The sequence below is a fragment of the Mustela lutreola genome, chromosome 12 (genome assembly GCF_030435805.1).
Source record: "Mustela lutreola isolate mMusLut2 chromosome 12, mMusLut2.pri, whole genome shotgun sequence".
Taxonomy (NCBI): Eukaryota; Metazoa; Chordata; class Mammalia; order Carnivora; family Mustelidae; genus Mustela; species Mustela lutreola.
This window is the reverse complement of record NC_081301.1, coordinates 73,714,825-73,735,823: the sequence shown is the minus strand read 5'-3', so window position 1 is coordinate 73,735,823 and position 20,999 is coordinate 73,714,825. Positions and strand designations below refer to the sequence as shown.

General features: G+C 38.6%; 1 protein-coding gene across 5 annotated transcripts in view; it reads right to left on the bottom strand.

The window, feature by feature from the left end:
- The window catches only part of AGTPBP1 (ATP/GTP binding carboxypeptidase 1), a 157,523-nt gene extending 145,664 nt beyond the window's left edge, over nt 1-11,859 (bottom strand). For 3 of the 5 annotated variants that reach the window (XM_059141471.1, XM_059141474.1, XM_059141475.1), the window contains exon 1: nt 11,637-11,857. The gene's annotated coding sequence lies outside the window, so the exon portion shown is untranslated. Of the gene's footprint in view, nt 1-11,636 lie in introns of all 5 variants that reach the window. The other 2 variants (XM_059141476.1, XM_059141473.1) reach the window with 2 other exon arrangements.
- Between the last annotated feature and the right edge of the window lie 9,140 nt (nt 11,860-20,999).

Here is a 20,999-nt window from a genome sequence, read left to right as displayed (position 1 = left end):
ATATTTTAATTGTAATAGTAACTCCATCTTAGAGTATTATCACTCCTGTTATGCTTAATCACTATTTAAAAACTTAACCTGCAATGAGATACCACTCCACACCCACTAGAATGGCTGTAATAAAAAAATACAGACAATAACAAGCTTTAGCAAGAATGTGAGAAACTAGAACCCTCATACATTGCTGATGGCAATGTAAAATGGTACAGCTACTTTGAAAACAATCCAGCAGGTCCTCAAAAGGTTAAACATAAAGTGACTGTGTGACTCAGCTATTTCATTTCTAAGTATATACCCAAAGAAAAGAAATTTGTACACAAATTTCACAGCAGCATTATTCATAACCAAAAAGTGGGAATAACCCAAATATCCACCAACCAATGAATGGATAGATAAAATGTGGTATAGCCATACAATACAATATTATTCAGTGATAAAAAGAAACAGTACTGATATGTACTACATGAATAAACTTTGAAAATATTATGCTAAGTAAAAGAAGCAAATCATGAAAGACCAAATCATTATATGATTCCACTTTATATAATAGCATAAAATACCATTTATATGAAATACCCAGAACAGGTAAATCTATAGAGACAGAAAGTAGATTAATGGTTACCTAGGACTAGAAAAGAATGGCATGGAGGAGGGGACGTACTAGAAGGATGTGGAGTTTCTTTAGGGGGTAATAAAAATGTTCTAAAATTCACTGTGGTTATAGTTGTGATGTGGGAAACAAAGGTAGAAGGAAATGTAAATAAAATTATAATTATAATTATAACCGGCAGCCCACTGACAAATACTTGGGATACGCAGAGTATAAGATTCCTCCAAGATCCTGTGAGTCTTCTTCAGCCTACGAAAGTCATTTTGGAACTTCCCTCATCTTTACTGCCCCCACAACCCCAAGGTGTATAAATCAGCTGCTCCTCCCAATCCCCCAGGGCATCAGGGAGCCACAGCATGGAGTCAAAGCAGGTAGCAGCAGCAATTCATTCAGCCCATGGGTCCTGTCCCTGAGCTTTAACAAAACCACCATTTTGCACCAAAGACACATGTCAAGAATTCTTTCCTGGACATCAACTCCAGACCCCACCAACACCAACATTCCAAAAACTACATCAGTTGCACAACCCTGTGAATGTACTAAAGGGCAGTGAACTGCATATTATAATGTGAAAATTGACAGTATGTGAGTTTTAGCTCAATAAAACTGTTAAAAAGAAAACAAAAACAAGAACTTAGTCTCTGCTAGAACCTTCTAATTCAACCCATCCTTAAATTAGGGTCAAGGGTTTACACCCTCTGTAGTTCAGCACCTGATTCCCATAATAAAATATATCCTTTTACACTAAAGCAAAACTATTGACCCACCTGGGTCGTTAGAAAATGTATTCTAAGTTATTCATCCAGCAGACTAAAAAAACAAAAACAACAACAACAACAACAAAAAAAAAAACACTGGCACCTGTGTGGCACAATCCTTAAGCAGTCTGCCTTTGGCTCAGGTCATGATCCTGGGGTCCTGGGATAGAGCCCCATGTAGGGCTCCCTGCTCCGCGGGAAACCTGTTTCTCCCTCTCCCACTCCCCCTGCTTGTATTTCCTCTCTTGCTGTCTCTCTCTATCAAATTAATAAAATCTTAAAAAACAACAAATAAAAAAACCCTTCTGTGCTATACATAAAAATTCACAGTATACATTTCCCTAAGTGGGAGGAAAGAATTTATATGAGTGGACTTTTATATATTTAAAGATGGCTTGAACTAGAATTATATATATACAACTAATCTTTACATCCATAAGCATTATCTTACTCTAAATTACTATTACTGAGGTATACATTTTCATCCAGTTACCTTATTCATGTGTCATTCACAACACAGGATTGGGGCAAACACAGACACCGAGGCACTCAAAAATCCACATAAAATTTTTGACTCCCCCCAAATTTAACTATGAACAGCCTACTATTGATCAGAAATCTTAACAATAATGTAAACAATAACACATATTTTGTGTTGTATATATTATATACTGTACTGTCACAATAACGTAATACATATTTTGCATTCAATGTATTATATACTGGATTCTTATAACATAGTAAGCTAAAAAATATTAATAAAATCGTATGGAACAGAAAATATGTTTACAGTACTGTATTAACCAAAAAAATATGTGGATAAGTAGACTCACACAGTTCAAACCCATGTTATGGGTCAACTATAGTTTATGAATGTTTTAACCCAATCTGCAAACAGACAACTTTATTTCACCTACATTATCATTAATTTTACAAAAAAACTGTGGGTAAGAGTAAACCTGTAAAAATTATACCTTTTAGCTTTCTTCATCAGGCATCCTCATTAAAAACACAAGTTTGGATAGTTCACACACTATGCCACAAAGATGTTTCAGCACTTACGGAAGGTCTAATTTGCTATGAGATGTTTTAATTATACTACAAATAATAAGGTTTTACTGTTGGGGGAGAAGAATTACACCACACTTAGATCTAACTAACAGTAATAATTTATTTAATATGATGCTTCCCTCAGCTCAGATTCCAACTATTTTTAGACTTAAACAAATGCCAAATTTTCTAAGTATCAAATATCAAATAGGTGATATCTGAAATTAAAATTCTTTCCTTGAAACACACATTTTCCTTGTCCCTAACCTATGACTGACTCATCAAAATGGTTCGTTTTTTAAATATCACAGCCGAAGTCAGCTCCAACAAAAATCAAAATATACAGGATATGAGGAACTCAAAAAGTCATAAGGCATATAAAAAATAGCAAGATGATAGAAGCTCCTCCTTACCAGTAATCACTGCAAATGTAAATGGATTAAAACCTGCAATGAAAAGGCAGAGAATGGCAAATGGATTTAAAAATACAATCCAAAAAATTTGTTCTCTACAAGAAACTCATTTAGATATAAAGGCACAAATAGGTTGAAAGTAAAAAGACAGAAAAAGATATTCCATGCAAATAATAACCAAAAGCAATAAGGTGTAGCTATACTAACATCAGACAAAATAACTTCAAATTTTAAAAGATTACAAGAGACAAAGGAGGACACTAATTATTAATAAATGGTTCAAGAGGGCAAGAAGATATAACAATTACAAACATTCACATACCTAATAACAGAGCACCAAAATACAATAAGCAAAAATTGACAAAATTAAAGGAAAAAATAGTTTTATAGTAATTGTTGGGGACTTCAATACCCACTGTCAGTAATAAATAGAACAACCAGACATAAGACTAATAAGTAAACAGAGGACCTGAACAACACTATAAACCAACTATTGTTTATATGACCAACAGTCGGATATAAAACGCTACCAAACAACAGAATATGTATGTTCTTCTCAAATGCACATGGGACATTCTCCAGGATAGATCATCTTTTAGGCCACAAATTAGGTCTCAACAGATTCTAAGAGATAGGTATTATACAAAGTATCTTCTCCAACCACAACAGAATGAAGTTAGAAATAAATAAGAAAAAGAAAACTGGAAAATTCACAAATTTGTGGAAATTAAACACACTCTTTAATTACAGGTCGAAGAAAAAAATCAAGGCAAATGAGACAAATGAAAATAAAACATACCAAAATTTATGGGATACAGAGAAAGCAGTGCTAGGAAGTTAGTTTACAACTATAAACACTTACATTTAAACATTAAAAAAAAAAAAAAGTAAAGTTTTAAAAAGGGTGGGCGTGCACCTGGGTGGCTCAATCAGTTAAGCATCAGCCTTAGGCTCAGGTCATGATCCCAGGGTCCTGCGATGGAGCCAGGCATCATGCTCCCTTTCCCTCTCCCCTGCTCATCCCCTCCCTTGCTCTCGCTCTCATTCTCTATCTCAAATAAATTAAAAAAATAAATAAAGATCTCAAATGAACAACCTAACTTTACAAATTAAGGAACTAGAAAAAGCAGAACACAAAGCTAGTAGAACGAAGAAAATAATAATTAGAGCAGAGATAAATAAAATAGAGAATAGAGGGGCGCCTGGGTGGCTCAATGGTTTAAGCCGCTGCCTTCGGCTCAGGTCATGATCTCGGGGTCCTGGGATCGAGTCCCACATCGGGCTCTCTGCTCGGCGGGGAGCCTGCTTCTCTTTCTCTCTCTCTCTCTCTCTCTCTCTCTCTCTGCCAGCCTCTCTACCTACCTGTAATCTCTCTCTGTCAAATAAATAAATAAAATCTTTAAAAAAATAAAATAAAATAAAATAGAGAATAGAAAAATAGAGAAAATTATCAAATAAAAAAATTGGTTCTTTAAAAAGATAAATGAAATTAATAAACCTTTATTAAACGTAAGAAAAAAACAGAAGACTCAGATTATTAAAATCAAGAAAGCATGTGAAGGGACGCCTGGGTGGCTCAGTTGGTTAAGCAGCTGCCTTCGGCTCAGGTCATGATCCCAGCGTCCTGGGATTGAGTCCCACATCGGGCTCCTTGCTCGGCAGGGAGCCTGCTTCTCCCTCTGACTCTTCCTTCCACTCTGTCTGCCTGTGCTCGCTCTCACTCACTCTCTCTCTGACAAATAAATAAATAAAAAAATCTTAAAAAAAAAAAAAAAAAAAAAAAAAGAAAGCATGTGAAGACACTGATTCTACAGAAATATAAAGGATTTTAAGTGAATAGTATGAAAAATTGTGCACCAACAGAGAACCTAAATGAAACTGACAAATTCCTATACACACAAAACGTACCAAAACTGAACAAAAAGAAACAGAAAATCTGAATAAATTCCTAACTATTAAGGAGACTGGATGAGTAATCAAAAACTTTCCAAAAAGAAAAGCCCCAGATTTGATTGTTTCACTAGTGAATTATACAAAACATTTAAAGAACATCAATCCTAATTCTTCCAAATAACTTAAGAGAATACTCCCTAACTAATTCTATGAGGCCAACACTGCCCTGATACCAAAGCCGAACAGAGAAATTACAAGAAAACTACAGATCAATATCCTTTCTGATCACTGATGTACAAAATAGCAGCAAACTAAATTCGGCAGCATGAAAGCAAATCAAAACCACCATGTGATACCTACCACGTCACACCCATTAGAATGACTGCACAAACCACCCCACCTCCCACCCAGTCCCCACCCAAGAGAAAGACCAATCACACAGAAAACAAATGTTTACAAGGATGTGGAGAAACTGGAGCCCTCATACACTGTTGGTATGAATGTAAAATGGTGCAGCTGCTATGCAAAGAGTAGGGTTGTGACACAGGAACTTAAAATAGAATTACCATATGACCCAGCAATTCCACTTCTGAATATGTACCCAAAAGAACTGAAAGCAGGGTCTTGAAGAAGTATTTGTACACCCATGTACAAAGCAGTGTTAGTCACAATGGCCAAAGGTTACTGAAACAGCCCAAGGGTGCAATGACAGATGAAGTGGTATATACAAACAATGGAACATTATTCAGCCCTAAAAAGAAAGAAATTCTGATGAATCTTGAAGACAATGCTAAATGAAACAGCCAGTCACAAAAGGGCAAATACTATGATTCTACTCATAAAAGGTACTTAAAGCCATCAAATTCATAAAGACAGAAAGTACAATGGTGATTGTCAGGGGCTACAGGAAGAAGAAAATGAGGAGTTATTGCTTAATGGATACAAAGTTTCAGTTCCACAAGACAAAAAGATCTGAAGATGGACAGTGTGATGGTTGCACAACCATCTTAATGCTAATAAACTAAACACTTAAAAATGTTTAAATGATAATTTTTATATTATATATACAGCCATAATTTTTAAAGTAAATTTTTAAAAATCAAAATATGAACCAAAAATATGAATATAAATCAATGTTAAGAATTGGGAAAAATAAGTTTCAAATGAAAACACAAATTATAATTGGTAAAACAGAATTAACAAATGAAAAAGACATTCTCAACAGGCAAAGAAAAAAATCCAGACTTCTAGAGTTGTAGGAAGCTTCAAAGATCATCTGGGAGTCAAATTCTCTTACTTTGCAAATAGGAGAGAAGCTCATCACAGAGGTTTGCTATCTTGCATTACCCATTATCACTTCTACCTACATGCAACTAGAAACTGTGCCTACAACAAATTAATAAATCTGGAGAATTCCCATCAAAAGTAGTATCCTTTTCAATTCATTAAACTCATTATATGTAGGCAGTGTTCACACTTTTATTACCGTTATTGCATCATAAATCCTCACAAACCTTATTACTTTTATTCCCCATGTTACCTATACCCTTAGAATCTTCGTAATCTTTTTTTTTTTTTTTAAGATTTTATTTATTTGTCAGAGACAGAGGGAGAGAGAGTGAGCAAGCACAGGCAGACAGAGAGGCAGGCAGAGGCAGAGGGAGAAGCAGGCTCCCTGCCAAGCAAGGAGCCCAATGTGGGACTCGATCCCAGGATCCTGGGATCATGACCTGAGCCGAAGGCAGCTGCTTAACCAACTGAGCCACGCAGGCGTCCCGAATCTTCATAATCTTAAATCATTTTCTCCCTAAGGTGGGATGTGAGGCAAGGACAGCAAGTGCTGGGTACCTCTTCTTAGGATGGTTCATCCTCAGCATGAATTAGGTAAGAAATGAACAGAGATTAAGAAGGGAAGCTAAAATACTTATTTTAGCTTAAGAGCTCAGTATCAGTTGAGATTTTCACACTGTGCCTTCACTATTTGTCTAATATGCAACCCCCCCATATTAGATTTGAACATATGTGTGGATCATAAATCCCAAATCTTTTTGTTTTTAGATAATCTAATTTCGACTACTAGTACTGTAGTTCTACTATACTAGTATATAATACTAATACTATAGTTCCCCCGTATCAGCACCTGACCAAAAGAAATCTCAAGAACCCTAAACTTCCTGTGAATAACCTCTATTGGGCCTGTAAAAAAAAAAAATGAATACAGCCTTTACTGGGGACCAAAAGTCTGAAGCAAAAACAGACTAGTGATTGTCACCACCACTTCCCTTCCTTATCAAGGTTTGGTAAGAATCAACTGATTTATACCAGAAGTCCTCAAAATGTGGTCCATAGTCCCCTCGGCACCTGATACCTTTTCAGGGGGTCCACAACATCAATACTATTTTCATAGTAACACTAAAATATCATTAAACTTTTTAACTGTATACATTTATACTAATGGTACAAAAGCAATGATGTATAACATTTCTGGCATCTTGGAACAACTTATGGTACTGGCAACAAACTGCACTATTAGTCATTATATTTTTCAACATCAAGTAACAGTTGCTATTTAAAAAAAAAAAAAAAAAAAGCCTTTTCACTTAAGAATGTCCTTCAAGGGGCACCTGAGTGGCTCAGTTGGTTAAGCAACCCTTCAGCTCAGATCATGATCCCAGGATCCTGGAATCCAGCCTGATGTTGGGCTCCCTACTAGTTGGAGTGTCTGCTTCTCTCTCTCTCTCTCTCTCTCTCTCTGTCCCTCCCCCTGCTTGTGAGTGCATGCTCACTCTCTCTCTCTCTCTTGCTCTCTCTCAAATAAATAAAATATTTCCAAAAAAAAAACAGTAAAGATTAATTTTATATTCTCAGCCCTTGAATATATACCTTTACATCTTTTTAAATATTCTATGTGACAAAATGTTAAGTACACATGAAGCATTTCTGTCCACATACTGAATTACAATAGTTGATGGCTGTCTCAAGGTAAAGTACTTGCGTGACTGAACTAAGGGCTGACACTAGTCTCTTTTTTTCATGAAACACCATTTTTACTTGAAAGAATGACTACGATTATTCACACTTACGTATTTTGGCAGAGGTTCTCTCAGAGATTAACAAAATCTGCTTGTCACTTCTAGGAAACAACTGGCAGTCATATTTCTTGCCAATGATAAAATCTGCACTTTCAAGCAAAAATCAAATTTCTGGAAAACTCGTATCCACCATCAGTCATATCATGACGTGGACAGCTTCCCAATAATTTGTTTCTGATAAGTGGTAATATTAACAAATGTGATTTTTTAATAACATAGGAAATGTGTCAACATTTGGAAGATCTGCATAACTGAGCCAATACTTAAAAAGGACCACAGCATAATGCTACAAATTCAGGCATAGTTATGTAAGATCCATTCAAAGTTCAGACCAGTCGATTTTAATGAAACACTATGAAAAAAGTCCATTGACATGATCTCAGATTCCACACTGCAAATAACTAAAAAACCAATACATGTTGAGCTGTGATGTTGTACCAAACAAGAAAATCCATTATTATCTGAAAAGGCTATTAAAATGCCTCCCTCTCTTTTACAGCCATTAGCTATGTAAGGTAGGATTTGTCTTTCTATATACTTCAAACCAAAAAACACTGCAAAAGACTAAATGCAGGAGTAGACAGAAGAATCCAGATGTTCCTATTAAACTAGACATTAGAGAAAAAAGTAAAACAAAACTGCTCTTCTCACTGCCTTATCTATTTTGAAAATACTTATTTTCAATAAAAATGTTTACATTAACAAATTACTGTCATATATAAGTAAATTAATAAAAGTTATACATATCTTTTTAATTATAAGACAATAACTACAGGCATAATCCACAAAAGCTCTTTGGGTTGCTCAGTAACTCTTAAGAATGGAAAAGGGTCTGAAATCAAAAGTTTGAAAACAACTGATTTAAAGAACTGAGTATTAATATCAGATCCTTGCAAACAAAGAATAGTTAAGTACATAAAATCATTAATTTAAAAAAAAAAAACCTTCCTAGAAAAATTACATGAAAGCTGAAAAGGAATACAATGTCAAATCAAAACCAACCTCACTCTCTAACACCAATAAAGAAGAAAATAAAAGAATGCACAGATAAAAGTGATTTTGTATGTCCTGGAAACATCATGCAATATCTTGATCAGATAAACTCATATATACCTATTAATAGTTAGATAACATTTTTGATAGCAGCACATCACAGTCACAGAAAACACACAGTCACAGAAACACACCATCACAAAGTCAAAAACAGGTGATTAAAATAGCAGTCATGACCACCAAGAGGGAGACAATCCAAGGTTCCGTCAGAAGGGACAAACAGGGATACTTCAGCACCTCTCCAGCAGCATCGCAGGGCATGCAGCTCAGAGTCTAGCTGTTCTATTTAAAACTAAATTACATGCTTCCAAGGCAAGATAGTGAGACTAAGTTCTTATTTAGCCCCAAAGGAGCCAATGGGTCACCATGGAATTATTCTACAGTAATAATGCTCCATCAACCTTAAGTCCTTCTTCAGCTTACTAGACCCCTTGGAAGAGTGAGGAAAAGCAATAGTAGTAATATTTACTGAAAGATTACTACATGCCAGGCACTGTGCGCTAAGCACTTTATGTGCATTTAATATTCAAGATCTTCAGGGCATAACCATTATTACTCCCTTTTTGGAACTGAGAAGACTGAAGCACAAGAGGATAAATAACTTGCCTCAAGCAAAGCCAGGCTTCAAACCCAGCCAGGGTGGCTATGAAGCCCAACTTCCTAGGCTCTACACTACAGTACAAAGGCACAGTAACCAAGAACAAAAGATAAAAATTTAAAATTCCGCGTTCACTCTAAACAACTTCTGTCATTCACATCAAGAGCCACCACCTAAGGAAGGCTCCCAACTTGCAGAGAGCTCTCTGACAGTTTCATCCATAACTACTGATAGACTGTTCAACTTCCAGGTACCGAAGGACCTTAAGCAAGAGTACATTTTGGAAGATGAACACTGTGGAGATTTAGTGAAAACTCCAAAATGTAGAACCTAATACAAATTAGATAATTTCAAAAGTCTTCGATCTCTTTTCCCTCTGCTGTTGGAGATAAAAAAAAAAAAAAAAACATTATTATATAATAGTCTAGCTAATCTGTTTCAAAGAGAATAATGCTTCAATGCAAGTCAACGGGGAAAGCTTCATAAAAATTGCTTCTACAAAAGCTTAAATTACATTAAAACACTTAAATATTCTGCAGAGGAACTCCAAGTCCATCCCCTTCATTTCAAAGTTCAGGGTAAGACTGCAGTGCTAAGTGTAGAAGCAATTAAGGCAGAGTTTTGAGGTCATTAAAAATGAATCTATAGCTTCACTGCAGAACCTAACTCAAGCCAGGTGGAATGGGAAACTAAAGAAATCATATCACAATGAGAAAATAAGCAGTAGATAAGACATGGCTATCTCACAGCAATTACAGGACTAATGACAGCAATTATAGTAAATACTTACACATCTCCCGGGGTTTTGTTGGGTTTTGATTAGTATTTGGCACATGTTTTGAAATAGGTACTATTTAAAGTGCCTTAAATAAACTACTACTTTTCAGCTTACTGAACTGAAAACATTCCACTACACTATTACAAAAATAACTTTCTAGTTTTCTCAGGAAAAAAGACAATTTATAAGAAGAATTCAGAGGTTACTAAAGAAAGTGATAGAACTCGATTTACATAAAGATTACAACATGGACATAAAAGTGAAAATGAGTGATCAAGAAGACTGTTCATGTCCTTTCTCACTGCAAACTGTCATGCATTATAATTAAACACTGCCACAATTTTCAACACCTAAAGAAAAACAAAACACCCACAAGGAATTAACATTGCCAAAAAAAAAAAAAAAAAAAATATCCGGTAAGTGTTACAACACATTAGGTCATCAGCAGCGCTGGACCTTCAAGCTCTGAATTGAGCAAGCCATGTTAAAACAAGAAATGGCCTTGAAATTATCAACACTCATATCGATTATGCTAAGGTGTATAAAAACTCCACTGTAAAATGGGTAAATGCCCAGGAAACCAACCGATTCAAAACTGCACTAGTACTAATACTAGCACTAGTACTAATAAGAGGCTTAACCGGCACAAGCGGAAAACAACAGTAGAGACAAGCCTTTGCGCGGGGGTTGCAGAAGTCCTTGAATACTTGCAATGAAGAGCCCGCAACTCAGGAAGGCAGGCTGTAAGGAAACTCTGCACTGTCATCTAGGGCGATCTGATTCAGGTTCAAACCAAACCCAAAAGGCGACAAGTTGTAAACAGAGAACACACTTCAGGCCAAACCACCCCGTGAAAGGAAGCAAACCTAGCCACCGCCGAAATCACACAACACCAACCCCACTGCAAAGCAAGGCGCACCTAGACGGTGGGTGCCAGGGTGGGTGGGGAGGCAGGGCGCGCGCCCGCCCCCGGCCCGCCGCCCCTCGGCTCTGCTCCGCGCTGCAACGCGGCGACCGCCGCTCCCAGCCCCAGAGAAAGGGCAGGGCACCGGGGCTGCCTCTGCCCGAAAACTGCGTCGGCGACCCTCCGCCTGGGATTGAGGCGGGGGCCACCGAGTGCCCGCAGGTGGGGGCGGGGTGGGGCGTTTTCCAAAAACCAGCCAAAGCCCCTAGCCATCAAGGGCTTCCCTCCAGCTCGGGTCCACTCGCCCCGAGAGACACGCGTTACACAACCTGTCAGGTGAGGGGCGGCGGGGTCCCAGAACGCAGCGGGCCCGGGGTCGCTCCTTCCCGCTTCTGCCGCGGCCGGGAGAGAGCGGAGGGCAGCGGGCGGGAAAGCCGCAGCCGAGAGGGGGCCGGCCCGGACGCACGGACGGTGGCGGGGCGCTCACCGGCTCAGGACGGGGCGCTGGCAAGGACTGAGCAGAGCCGCAGCACCCGGCTCGGCGTCGGCAGCGCCAGCGGCTGCTCTCTGGAAGAACGGCGGACTCCTCGCCGCCCGCCGCCCGGTGTTTTCATACAAACCCCGATGGCAGGCGAGGCTGAGGCAGCGGAGGCGGAGGCTGAGGCTGAGGCGGCGGCGGCGGCGGAACCTGCCCGCATCCCGAGCAACGTCAGCGCGGCGCCCCGCCCACCGCACGCCCGGGGCCAGCGAGCTAGCGCGCGCCGGGCAAAGGGAGGGCAGAGTGCGCGTGCGCGCGGGCCGTGTGGGCACGCGCTGGTGGGAGGGAGGGGCATGCGCGGGCCTGAGCAAGGATGGGGCTCAGGGAGCGCGCGTGGGCAAAGAGGGAGCGTGCGCAGGAAGCGGGCAGGGCGCGCGCGCCGGCGTTTGGCGCTGTAGGGCGGGGAAGGCGCGGCCGGGGTCGGAGGAAGGGGATTGCATGCGCCGGGGGCCCTGAGCCTTCTGCCGGCGTCCAAACGAACCAATTCGGTTCGCGGGCGGCTTCCCACTTTCTGCAATTCATCTTCCTCTACGGTCCCGCCTTTTCCCGGAACTAAGCCGGCTCCCATCCCCACCACCATCAATCACCCCCCTCTTCGGAGGCTGATAGCTGCACTGGAGGAGCGGTTCTTAATTCCTCCACGTGGAATCAGCCCCTGGGGACCGTGGTAAAGCTCAGCCTTTTCCTGACCTCAAGCAGAGTCCATAAGAAGCAGCTGGAAGACCTGCAGTTACCACAGCTGTGCTCTCAGAACCCAAGGAAATTACACCTTATTGCCAAACCTCAATAAATTACAAGCCTGGAGCTGCGGAGAAAAAAAAAAAAAAAAAAAATAGCATGCTGATTTATTTTTTGCTTTGTCGTAATGTGCCTGCATAGAGTCACGAAAATGGTAATGTTAAATTAGCCCCTGAACGCAGAGTGTTTTTTTAATAAGAGCCTGAGTAATGTGTCAGAAAGATTGAATACTGATACACCCCCTTCTGTTTTGACTGCACATAAAGACACTATAATAGATTCTTAATAAATACTCAACATTTACTTTTTTCCAAGATCATAGATCATGTCTGCTGCTGTTTATACTAGCTGCTACAGAATGTAAAATTATTACAGCCAGATAGAGAAATAAATTGAGAGCTGTGATATTTTTGTTGTGTTTTCTTATCATCATGTTTAAACGAAATTAAACAGATGTGAAGGCAGTTCACAAGGTAATCTGAGGTGCACCACACATGCTTCTCACAGTATGCCCTTGAGAGATAGCTTGACTAGGATAAACAAGGGAAAGGGACTGCCATTTTATAAATGCCATAATTTCCATGGCTGTGAGTACCAAAAAGTAGATAACAGTATTTTAAGTAACTTTAAACAAGAGCCACCCCAGATCACCTATCTGAAAAGCATATCTGACAACACCTAATTACCTAAGAATATTTAACATTTTACAGAAATCAAGTACATGTAATATACATAAGACTTTATTTAAAGAGTATCTTCCTTAATGAATCAACCTGCAATATATAAAGATACAGACATAAATGTGAATGTATGTGTACATAGAATTTGAATTCCACTTAAGCAAAGCATTGTTAGTGTGGTTTGATGGCCAGGACACAGGCCTGGTAGATTAATCCGCACAACTAAGGAAGAAGCAGAGCCACTCCCTGTCTGTCACCTTTTTCCACTATTTTATATGGTTTCCTCAACACACCTTGTTACAATGTATAAAACTAAATATAAATGATTGTTTGATTTAGATCAGAGTCTGATCATCTACTGATATTCATTTAACTCCCAATTCCTCAAGTCAGTCTAGCCACTGCCTTATAGGAATTCAATAAATGTTTGCTTTTTTAACTCTGGACTAGTCAGACAAAGAAAAATGAACAGTGGAGCCCAGCTATCTCTTTCTCCTCTTTTGCTTGTTTCCCTGCCTCCATCCAACTCTTGATTTTGGTTCAGGTCCTGATCTCTGTCTGGGTTATGAGGGGGAGCCCTGCGTCAGATTCTGTGCTGGGCATGGTGCCTGCTTAAGAGTCTCTCTCTCTCCCCCTTTCCTTATGCCCTTCTCCCCACTGCTATCCCTCTCAAAAAAAAAAAAAAAAAAAAAAAAGTAACATCCAAATTGCAACAAATATTTGACAAAACTATATAAGCCCTAAGGTTTAGAACAGCCATGGACCCTCTCAAAGGTCTACAGCCATTTCCATCTTGAACCACAAATATTAAGAGCACAATCTTGATCATGAAGTTTCTGAAACATACCCAGGCCTCTGAAGTTCTAAGTCTGTTACAACTATTCAACATCAGTTAACATCAGTTAACAAAATCAGTTAACATCATACACCACATCAATAAAACAAAGGATAAAAAATCACTTGATCATCTTAATAGACATAAAAAAGCATTTGACAAGGACTATACCCCAACATAATAAAGGCCAGCTATGAAAAACCCAAAGCTAATACCATCCTCAACGGCAAAAAACTAAGAGCTTTCCCTCTAAGGTCAGGAATAAGAGAAAGATGTCCACTGTCACCACTTTTATTCAACATAGTACTAGAAGTCCTAGACATAGCAATCAGACAAGAAAAAGAAATGAGACATCCACATTGGTAAAGAAGTTAAACTGTCACTATTTGCAGACAACATAATACTATACACAGAAAATTCAAAAGATTCCACCGAAAATAAATAAATAAACTACTGGAAGTAATAAATGAATTTAGTAAAGTAGTTAATACATAGTCTTTCTTTCTTTCTTTTTTTTTTTTTTTGTTAGATTTTACTTATTTATTTGAGAGAGAAACAGCACAAGCAGGGTGGAGGGGCAGATGGAGAAGGAGAAGCAGACTCCCCAATGAGTATAGAGCCCAACATGGGGCTGGATCCCAGGACCCCAAGATCATGGCCTGGGCTGAAGGCACATGCTTAACCAACTGAGTCACTCAAACGCCCCTCCCTGTGTTTCTACGCATTAACAACAAAGTCTTAGAAAAAGAAATGTAAAAAACAAGACCATTTACAATTGCACCTAAAAAGTTAAAATACCTAAGAATAAACTTAAACAAAGAGCTGCAAGACCTATACCCTGAAAACAATAAAATGCTGATCAAAGAAATTGAAGATGACACAAACAAATGGAAAGATATTCCATGCTTATGGACTTGAAGAATTACTATTGTCAAAATTCCCATATTACCCAGAGCAATGCAGAGATTCAATGCAATCCCTATCAAAATACCAATAGCATTTTTTGCAAAAACTAGAACAAGTAATAGTAAAATTTATATGGAACCCAAAAAGACCTTAATAACCAAAGCAATCCTGGGAAAGAAGAACAAAGCTGGAGATATCACAATACCAGATTTCAAGATATAAGAAAGCTGTAGCAATCAAAGCAATATGGTACAGGCACAAAAGTAGACACATAGATCAGTGGAACAGGATAGAGACCAGAGAAATAAACTCACAATTATACTCAGTTAATCTACAACAAAGAAGGCAAGAATATATATACTATGAGGAAAAGACAGTCTTTTCAGTAAATGGTGCTGGGTAAATTGGACCACTTTCTAACACCATACACAAAAGTAAACTCAAAAATGGATTAAAGACCTAAATGTAAAACCTGAAACCACGAAATTCCTAGAAAAGAACGCAGGTAGTAATTTCTCTGATATCAGCCACAGCCACATTTTTCTAAATATCTCTCCTAAGGCAAGGATAATAAAAGCAAAAATAAACTACTGGAACTACATGAAAATAAAAACCTTCTGCACAGCAAAAGAAACCACTAACAAAACTAAAAGATAATCTGAACGAGATAAGATATTTGCAAATGATACATTTGATAAGAGGTTGATATCCAAAATATATAAAGATCTATACAGCTTGGGCCCCTGGGGGATTTAGTCAGTTGAAGACCTGCCTTTTGCTTTCAGGTCAGGTTGCAATCTCACTGTGGTAGGACACAGCCTGTGTTCAGTGGAGAGCCTGCTTCAGGTTCTCTCTCACTCTCTTTCCCACTCTTGTGCTTGCTCTCTCTCTCTCAAATAAATAATTAAAAATCTTAGGGAAAAAAAGAACTATACAGCTCAACATTAAAAAAAAAAAAAACACAAAAAACTTAGTCCATTAAAAAATGGACAGAATACCTAAATACACACCTTTCCAAAGAATGCAGACAGATGGCCAACACACACATGAAAAGATGTTCTACATCACTGATCTTTAGGGATACACAAATCAAAACAACAATGAGATATCACCTTACATCAGTTAGAATGGCTAAAATCAAAATGATAAGAAATAACAAGTGTTGGCAAGAATTTGGAGAAAAAAGAACCCTCATGCACTGTTGGTAGGAATGTAAGCTAGTACAGTCACTGTGGAAAACAGTACAGAGTTTACTCAAAACTTAAAAATAGAAATACCATTACCAAAAATTCCACTATCAGGTATTGACCCAAAGAAAACACAAACACTAATTCAAGAAGATATATATACCCTTCTGTACTTTACAGTATTATTTACAATAGCCAGGTTATGGAACCAACTTAGTGTCCACCAACACACAAGTGGATAAGGAAAATATCATGTGCGTGTGCTCACACACACACACACACAGAGGAATATTACTTAGCCATTAAAAAAGGATGAGAGGTTGTCATTTGAGCCACTGTGCATGCACTTAGAGAGTATTATGCTAAGTGAAATAAGCCAGACTGAGAAAGACAAACACCATATTATCCCACTCATAAGTGGAAATTTTTTAAAAAATGAATTAACAAACAAAAAGAAGAATTAAAACTATAAATACAGAGAACAAATTAATGGTTACCAGAAGGGAGGGGTGAGGAGGAATGGGCAAAATGGGTGAAGGGGAGAAGGTGATACAGGCTTCCAGTTATGGAATGAATAAGCCATGGGAATGAAAGGCACAGAATAAGGAATACAGTCAAGGATGTTGTAGTAGTGATGTAAGGGGACAGATGGTAGCTCCCCTAGGGTTAACACAGAATAACATACACACTTGTCAAATCACTAAGTTGTGGGACGCCTGGGTGGCTCAGTTGGTTAAGCAGCTGCCTTCGGCTCAGGTCATGATCCCAGCGTCCTGGGATGGAGTCCCACGTTGGGCTCCTTGCTCAGCAGGGAGCCTACTTCTCCCTCTGCCTCTGCCTGCAATTCTGTCTGCCTGTGCTCCCTCTCTCTCTGATAAATAAATAAAATCTTGAAAAAAAAATCACTAAGTTGTATGTCAAACTAATTGACATTGCGTGTCAACTATACTAAAAGTTTAAAAATGAACAAATAAAAATAACCTTTAAAATTTGTAAATAGAAAATAAAAAGGACCAGAATCTCTGTCTCCAGCAACATAGTGTGATTACTACTTCTACCAAAAACATTCACATTTATATATAGTTTTGTGGTTTTCCTTTTAGAGCACTTCCCACAGTGTGAGGAAAAAGAAAATTTTCCATCATTTTTTGGGTCAGTTTCTCAATCTTACAATTTAGACACTGTTTTAAGTTTTTATTTAAATTCCAGTATAGCTAATATACAATGTCATCTTAGTTTCAGGTATATAATATACTGATTCAACACTTCCATACAACACCTGGCACTCATCACAAGTGTACTCCTTAATCTCTTTGTTTTGCTTTTAATTAGCAAAATAAAATAAACTTTTTAAACAAAAATCATAAAGACTAGAAGTACTTTTATTCCCTATTTAATAAAATTGCTCAGCATTTCCAAAAGATTTCTTCATTAATAATTAACTGATTTGAAAACATTAAGGAAATTGTTCATATCAGCTGTCCAGAGCTTCCCTGAGGCAAACTGAAGCCAGCCCCCTTATTCACCCCACACACAAGGTGGAGGTCATCAAGACACCAAGGAAAGAGACAATCCACTCCAGATTGGTAGATGATAGGCTTAATAAGCAAGAGAATTTACATAGAGGCTTGTCTTGTGCAGCCACGAGATGAGTTCTCTGCAGCCACCCAAGAATTCTTAAAAGTTTCTGCAGAGGCCTTAACTGGGTTCAGTCGCAGATACCATCCAGACAGTCTCAACATCAAGTGTCTTAAGGCTATGTCCTTGGGATAGCCTCTGGGAGTAGAGAATGCACATTCCAAAGACAAGCAAGAAGGTAAGGAGGCTGTGATATCAGGGGTCCAGCTCACAGGGGTCATGTCCTCTCAATAATCTTCCCCCAACACTAACCGTTAATGAGACTGAAACTTAGAAATGGGGTCAAAACTAAGTTCACTTTTTCACATTTAAGAAACTTTTTGGGGCACCTGGGTGGCTTAGTGCGTTAAAGCCTCTGCCTTCAGGGGCGCCTGGGTGGCTCAGTGGGTTAAGCCGCTGCCTTCGGCTCAGGTCATGATCTCAGAGTCCTGGGATCGAGTCCCACATCGGGCTCTCTGCTCGGCGGGGAGCCTGCTTCCTCCTCTCTCTCTCTCTGCCTGCCTCTCTGCTTACTTGTGATCTCTCTCTGTCAAATAAATAAATAAATCTTTAAAAAAAAAAAAAAAAGCCTCTGCCTTCAGCTCAGGTCATAATCCCCATGCTGGGATCGAGCCCCACATCAGGCTCTCTGCTCAGTGGAGAGCCTGTTTCCCCATCTCTCTGCCTGCCTCTCTGCCTACTTGTGATCTCTGTTTGACAAATAAATAAATAATATCTTAAAAAAAAAAAAAGAAAATTTTCAATGCTTAATATATCATTAAGTGAGAAAAGCAAATTGATGAACTGAATGGATTATATGAGCCCATTGGTATTGTTAAAAAATCAATACTATAGAATATACTATGCGTTTCCAGTTTCATAAACAAAGTTAAAAGAAAAATGGGATTCTGTTTTCTAAGAAAGAGACAATTCCATTTACTAGAATTACTTACGGACAGGTTGAAGTAGGAGCTGCTGCCTTATATATTTTGCACTGTTTAAACATTTTTAAAGCATGAAATGTAACAAAAAATAAGATAAAATTGAAAACAAGAAAATAAAAGAGAGTCTCCAAAATTATGTAGGTTTCAAATTGCTCGAATTCTAGATCCTCCTCTATTCATTTACTGATACATTTTAATTGATTATTTGCATAGCTGCTTGTCTGGGCCTTAGGGAAAGTAGCTTTCATTAGGTTATTAAAGACTTCCTAATTCAAAAGGATTAGGAACATGGCTTAAAAGGAATACACTCAGGGACATAACATATTCATGATATATTGTTATGTAAGCTAACAAATTACATGCAATGTGAATTCATTTTTGTAAAAACATGTCTATATACATAATAAGAAGACTGGAAGTATATACATTGAAGTTCTAACAACAATTATCACTTACTAGTGGGATTACAAATCATTTCAAATTCTTTTTATTTCTCAGTATTTATCACATTTTCTACAATGAATTATAATATTTTAACAAAAAAAAACTAAAATGTTACATAATTTAACTGTCGTCGTGACTAACTTTGTGTGTAGATTAAAAGGTAAGAGTATATGTCAAAGCAGGCGATAAATCATAAGGCACTTACAAATATTAATTATTGTTTTTCAAGCTTTAAAGCAGGCCCAGAACACAATAGATTGCATTAGCCTGAAACCAAATGTGAGCATTGGAAAGTCTTATTCACACAGTAATCTCTTCTGTCACAATGAAACTTGTGGACAAACACCATTTAAAACAGGAGTTGATGGGAATATAGAGGATTTGGATTTTTTTCTAATTATAAAGAAAATTCATCCAGAATATCTTGATATATTTAGCCTCAGGTTTAAACATAAGACATACATTTTCACAATTTCTTGAAGAAACACTATTTCCTATTTAGAATATGTGAAATTTGGGGGATTCCTTCATCCTCCCAGGGCTAGACCTGGCTTTAATTCCTGATTCATCACTTTGCATCCTTTGACGCATCATGTTGAGATGGAAATTTCAGGACAATAATCAATCAAAGGAATGAAAGGGCCTCTTTATTCTCTATTTGTATCAGTCTCCATGTTGGAGATCCAGATCTTGGGAAGAGTCCAGCAGTGGCTAAATGGATGACAGAGAAGTCACTTTGGTCTGTTAACAGAGATGGCTGGAAATCCACTATCTAGGGTGCTGGGAAAACTTGTTCATGCGAGGTGTCTCACTGGAGACACTCTGCTGTGAGACTGTCTGGAAGGGTGCCAGCTACTGGCCATTGGGTGCTGGTAGTCATCTGCTGGTGGTGAAGGTGACCAGCTGGGTGCTATCGAAGCCATGTGTTGGAGAAGGCACCCAAGGGGACAAAATGTTGGTCTCTGCTGTGGCAAGCCAGGCATGCAACAGTAACTTTAGCCAAGTCACCCTCAGGAAGTATAAGTCCGTGTTGTTGAGCATCCATCCCTCCCTCCCCACAGTCACTTTGTTCCAGGATCTGCTGAGCCAACACTGGGGTGGCTAGAGAAACTGTCTGACATCTCAGAGAGCATCATTTTGTCCATCTGATAATGAAGAGCCTTCTGGGCTGTGGCTGCCCTTCCGTGGACTCCTGTGGAGCTCATGAATCCTCCCAGTTTGTACCCTTCCTTGTCATCAATCTTTCAATCCTGTTTCTTCCAAGTCCCTGACCCACTAGTCCAACAATTGACAACTGCCCAAGAAGCAGTGTAGACCCACTCTGCTGGCTGTCTCCCTCCAGACATGGAAAACCAAATCTATTACTCGAAATCCTGCCCACTGAAAGTATTTTTCCTCAACCTTGTCCTTCGGCATGACTGCTAAGTTGAGCTGTAATGCTCTAGCCATCCACTCTCGGCAGTGCTAGCACATTCTACAGACCTAGCTGTAAACCAGCCTTGATCTATTTTCTTCCTCAGACAACTAGTCATATACACAATGTCCCCAAAATATCAAGGTACTATTTGTAATGCTTTCAGTCTTCCTTCTATCATGGGAACCCTCAATTTCCCAAAAGATTCTAGACCTGTAATTCCTCTCTGAGAAATTGAAGTTTCTCATGGCCTTACTGTGGAGTCTCCGTAGTCTGAGCAGGCTTTAATTCTGGGACACTGGTCAAAGTAATTTATAACTTCCCTTTGAATGGTTTGATAGTCAGAGTGAGAAGCTTATAACTTGATTATTTATAAAGAAACACATGTCAAAAACATAAGGAAACAGGATTCATAAATAAGAAGGATTTCAACCAAAAGATTACCAGATGTTTCTCAGTGAGGCATGGAAACATCTTACAGAAAAATACTCAGTGACTTTGGCCTGCCTTGCTTTTAAGAACAATGGTCAAAATATGCTGATTATTG